This window comes from Hippocampus comes, unplaced genomic scaffold (assembly GCF_001891065.2).
Source record: "Hippocampus comes isolate QL1 unplaced genomic scaffold, H_comes_QL1_v1.1 scaffold23, whole genome shotgun sequence".
Taxonomy (NCBI): Eukaryota; Metazoa; Chordata; class Actinopteri; order Syngnathiformes; family Syngnathidae; genus Hippocampus; species Hippocampus comes.
In genome coordinates, this window is record NW_017806066.1 from 483,623 (window position 1) to 489,321 (window position 5,699).

General features: G+C 43.1%; 1 long non-coding RNA gene across 1 annotated transcript; it reads left to right on the forward strand.

Moving 5' to 3' along the window:
* Positions 1-2,341: 2,341 nt before the first annotated feature.
* LOC109529987 (uncharacterized) lies at positions 2,342-5,699 on the forward strand. Its single transcript, XR_002170928.1, has 3 exons — positions 2,342-2,357; positions 4,712-5,234; positions 5,626-5,699. It is a non-coding gene; the product is annotated as an uncharacterized LOC109529987 (long non-coding RNA).

The following is a 5,699-nucleotide window of genomic DNA, read 5'->3' on the forward strand; positions in this document are numbered from 1 at the left end:
AGCCTTCAAAAATGGAGCACACAATGATCCAAGCGTTGCGCTTGGTGCCCTGGGCTGCTGAGATTGACTGTAACGCACCCACATGCTGAAGCGGGGGCGCCTCATTAGGTGGGCCATCCGGAAGTGGGGGCGAATGATGAAAAGGGGAAAGTGGGAGACGGGGATTCACATTGAATCTTTCATGCGTTCTAATCCACAAATGAATCTGAAGTGTTTTTTGTCGATACAATGAGCAATACAAACTCGAATACCACTTCAGCAGAAAAGCCTCTTGGCAAATATTGTTCCGATCCCCACCGTATCGCAAGTAGTTTGTAAAGTATGTTTGCTTTCTCCATTACAACTCCTCTTCCTCATTTCTCTTCCTCTGCATAACGGATCAGGCTACGGATTACGGATTCATTACTCCATCCTAAGGTGACCGTTTAGGAGACTGAGTCTGCCACTAATATGGTCAAGCGGGGGCTCATAAATTCACATTTATGGAGATATTGTCCGCTCGTTCAAATGTTCAATATGCAATCGGTTGCCCACTCTGCAAAAAGGTTCCAGCACTGAACTGTGAGCGAGGAGTCATGCGATCTGATAGAAATGATTAAATGGTCAAAAGATGACGGCCATCAATATGAGAATGCAATCTATTTTGAGACTCGTTTGAAGCCCATCTCTTTCTATGAGCATTCGAGAGGGAATATGAGAGCAAGTCCGGTCTCCATGTTGCATGCCCCAGTGTGCAACTTTATGCTGCATTGGTTTGTTCCTTGAGGACACGGGTTAAGAGGAGATGGAAAGAGTTAAAAACTGTTAGCGAGTCATCGCTTCCTTCTAATTAACGAGTGTTTGACAGAGCTGCTGTGACAAACAAGGCGAGGAAGCGCGTCGCAGCCATCTGCAGCAGCTTTGTGTGCCGAAGCTTTGATGCTGATTTGACTCAATGATGAAGTTGCACTGACATCAGCCCACATTCAGGCCTTGACACAGACATGGGAACACACACGCTGTGCCTCACAATCTGTGTGTTGCAGGATGGCAACTGCACTCCAATAAAACGGACTGACATGTAGAAGGGGCCTGAAAGGAATAGAAACTCTCACGTTCACATTCCTAGTAGCTATGTAAATGTGATAAGACAGGTACACGAGGAGATTGTTCTGAGGTCAATTGCTTAAGATCTTCTCGGAATTGAGGGGTGTTGCCAAAATGCAATGTGGTTATCCTATAATGTTCTTTGTTGTTCTCTCCAGACTGTATTTTACATGTTCTCTTGATGCAATGTAGGGAGACCTACACTGCCTTGTGGGGACACCTGCAATCCTTTATGGTTACACCTGCCTTAATAGGGACACCTGTTTTGTGGGGACACCCGCCTCATTGAGAAACTTGTACCGCCTTAATGGAAACCTTCCTTAAGGGGACTCGTGCATTGTTTTATGGATACACTTGTCTTAAAGGGACACATGCCTTATGGGGACACCTGTTCCTGTAGAGTCAATCTGAATGAAATTCAATTCATTCATTTCATTCCATTTGGATTCTTTCATTCATACCTTACTCTTGAAGTCTTCTTCTTGCCTAGTTTGTAATGCGGCGCTCTTTTCGACATCAGACCATTAAGCTAGAAACGTGTCTCCGAGTCACACGTCGATGATCGTCTTTCTAACATCCTTCACTTGAGCCTGCTTCTACAGGCCTTACACATTATGGGAATGAGGTTGTGCATCTGTGAAACTGCAACATCAGTGCCAACCAAACATCAAGAAAACACCATTTCTCATCTCATTAAGCTCCAGGCGGCATACAGTATCATAATCGCATTCACTCCGGGGTGGTATATAAGTATGCACACGGATTTGTGTGTGTGTGTGTGTGTGTGTGTGTGTGTGTGTGTGTGTGTGTGTGTGTGTGTGTGTGTGTGTGTGTGTGTGTGTGTGTGCATGCAGTGGCTGCCATGAGAAGATAGCAGTTCCCTCCTGGGTTGTCAGTGACCTTCTTAATAAGTGTACTGTATATTCATCATATTCAAACAGGGAAAAAAATCCCAGCGGTGTGTCTTGATCACAAGGACTTTTGCTGTCATCCTACATGTACATTTTTATTGCCATTAATTATGTTCATTCTTCTCAAAATGGAAAAGAAGAGATGTGAATTTTTGGTCTCAGGGACATACGGCTGTAGGCAGGCTGTGAAAATGAAGTACGAGCAAACTTGGTTTTGGACAGATGTGATACTTGTTGTCTGGCATGGCTGATGTTTCTCACTGCGGTCCAAGGAATACTCGGGGAAGTTCAATAGACATTTCTATCTACGACAACATTTTGTTTTGAAGTTTGTGCAATTTATTCCTGCATTTATTTTATGTTGTAATTATGTAGAAGTCACCTTGACTTTTTCCCGTTCATAAGTGACAATACACTTCCCGTGTACAAGCTATTGGCCTGAAAACATCTGACAAAGGCCGGGACACTACCGTGAAAACAGGTGCCGCTAAAGTGGGCTGCCATTTTATTGCCTGGATGCCAGCATGAAGAAGGTTCAAGGGTGCAAGTTATGCATGTGAGGAATGTGCTGCGTATCGATCACCAGCCTGCACATTTCCCGAGAGACGGCATCGAGTGTTTTGGCAACAGCTTCAATCCCTGATTAGTGAGTCAGACTGGGTATGACGTGACCAATTTGTTTGTAAAACGGAATATTTTTTACTCCTCCTCCTTGCTGCAGCAAAAAAAAACTTCCAACTTGGAAGAAAAGAAATTCATTCACTCTCACTTTGGTACTTAGTTAAAAATAATGAAACCCAAACAAGGAGTCGAACAAACCAAAAACACACCAAAAAAAATTTTTTTTTTGTCCTTGTCAAAAGCTCTATCCTAACAAAAGGACACCAGCTAATATCCCAAAGGTATAAAACCTGCGTGCACGTCTGTTGATTGCATGTGTGCAGGTCATTTTGACTCGAGAGGTGGTTCAGTTTTAATCGATAGATTTTATAAATACGTTTTAGATCGAATGTATTGGCTCAAGAGCACCAACGCTCAAGTAAACCTTGGCTTCACCTTACAGCTCTCTTGCCTTCTTTTCAGCCCTTTGACAGTTGTCTTCAGTGTGCCTTAACCAATGTCAAATTTCAACTCATGTCAAAATAAGCGGAGCGTACAAACATTTGGGGATGTCACTTCCATCGACTGGACTCGTCTGATCTGCGCTGCCTGAGGTGAATGTGCCAAGACGAAGTTCGTATTCCGCTAAATAATCAGTGCTCTGTGAAAGGTTTTCGGGGTGTGCTTGGACTCTTCTTGACTTCTTTCTGTCAAACTCTCTGTGATAAAAGTCCAAACGCCTGTGACTCACTTGGGATGAAAAATGTGAAGGCCGCAGAATGTTTACAGCTTACATCGGTGCAGATAGCGTCGGCATGCGTACTACGAGCCGTGTCATTGAACTATTTCCGTCGGCATCCCTGCACTGTGCCAGCTGTATCGGCCCACTTTAATCCGTCGGGTTGTGCCTTGTAAAAATATCCCCCAACCCCCTTCTGCTTCACATGCAAAAGAAGCTTTCTCTTGTCGGGTGTCAAGGGGTGTTCCCGTAGTAAGACTGACACTGGGTGTAAACCTACCGCCATCACTACAACAGTCGAGATATGAGCTCTTGAATTTTTATTTATTTATTTTTTTAAATGCAGTTTTCCTTGAAGCGGCCACTGACAGGATTTGTATGCTCAGCGGTAAGTACTAATGGCTTGGCATGACAGTCCCGACAGTAGGTTGAAATACTTTGTTCAAACGTCAACGAAATCTTAGCGTATGTCATATATTGAACTAAGGTGTTAAAGTATTTGTGCAAGTACTTGTCTTTGCAGGCTGCTGTTTTTTTAACGAAAGAATGCCATTTCATTACTTTGACATGTGCTGGGTATCTCAAAACTAACTTGTGACAGTTGGAATTCGAACTGCAAAGTGACAAACAGATCTCTGGGTGACATACCTCAGCGGGTTCCACAGATGTTTTGCGGATATGTGATGTGGAACAGTATGGAAACAAAGGTCAATTTATTTGATTTGATCATTTTCAAACTGGTAAAGAAAAAAAAGCAAGATTTGGGAATACCTGTCGAATCCTCGGGGTCATTGTAATGCTAACGTACACTGTGAAATGCTACAGACATGCTAATAAAAGTTGGCACTGATGTTACAGTAATATGAACCTTCAAAAAACTCCTACTTTAACATACAGAGCAGCAACACATACAAGCAGCATACAACATTACGACTAAAAACGGCTGGTCTCTTCAGGTGGAAGGAGTACGGTTCCAGACCTGCTCCGTATGAAAAGGTTTGCATCAATAAAATAGATTTAAATTCAGACTTGCCTGTATACTATTATAATCCATAAAAATCTGTAACACTAAATACGGCTGGTCTCTTCAGGTGGAAGGAGTACGGTTCGAGACCTGCTCCGTATGAAAAGGTTTGCATCAATCAAATAGATTGAAATTCAGACTTGCCTGTATACTATTATAATCCATAAAAATCTGTGTCTTGAATATCTGTGATAGAGCTGGAATGCAAAAAGCGGAGGATCACATGACTGTACATATTGATATCGTGTTATGATAATGTCCATTTGCAGTGCGATCGTTGTTGGTTCACGTCGCTGACTTGAATGCAGCTGTTGTCGGATCATTTCCCGCTGAATCGTCAGCACGCCACAGTTTCCCTGGATTTTTTTGACTTTCTTCCTCATCTCCAAATGGCTCCAGTTAAACTTGAAAACTTGGAGCATCCCCACCACCCACATGCCTCCACATGTCATTTCTGAAAGACTCTCACCAAGCCCGCCTGCCTGTTAGTCAACGCCTGACTCAAGTGTCCTGGGCGGAGCTTTTGAAACCCCATGAAGACCCCTGTTCAGTCCCATTGGCAAGTTATATTTACTTGGTGGCATGTTGCACGAATCCAACGGATGTGCGCATAGCTGAGATGGTGGCGTAAGATGTATGGGTTTGTTTATTTTTAAAACGCTCTCTCTCGACATATATACATATGCAAGGTAGCATGACATGTGAAGGATGAACCGCAATAGAGTGGGGCAACACGCTTAATGTCTGTTTGTGATGTATTGACGCTTGTAATGCAACTACGTTATGATCAGAATGTCTTCTTGGTTTCAGTGAAGAAATAGTCTGGCAATGGCACAAAGACAATTTCAAGAAAGCGGGAAGGATGGGCGCTCAGGTGAGACTCAGGGTGGGCTATTATCTCTCGCAGGAAACCTACACGCTACTTGCTTACTTTTCTTTTCGAGTTTTTTTTTTTTCCCAAACTGCGCACACAACAGACAGACAGGCGTTGTGATTCACTGTGAAACTCCCCTACTGAAATCACCTTTCATTGGAAGAGCATACAAAAATATCGATTGAATACCAGTAATTTAAAAAGAAAACTGACAACATCAACTACTGCCACCACTGAATATTGCCAATTGCATTGTTGCACTGAAGTGAGTGTTTTTGCATTTCGGTGAGAAAATTCACTGAGGAACTTCTTGGTGGCAGCGAGGCAACTTGTTTTTTTTCATTTTCACATCTTCAATGACTTTCTATTGTCCTCCTCTTTTACTTGACAGTTTTGGGAATGCTCACAGTGCAAGTGGAGAGGGACCCAAAGACAGGAGCCACAGTTGTTAAGTCTGTAGCACCC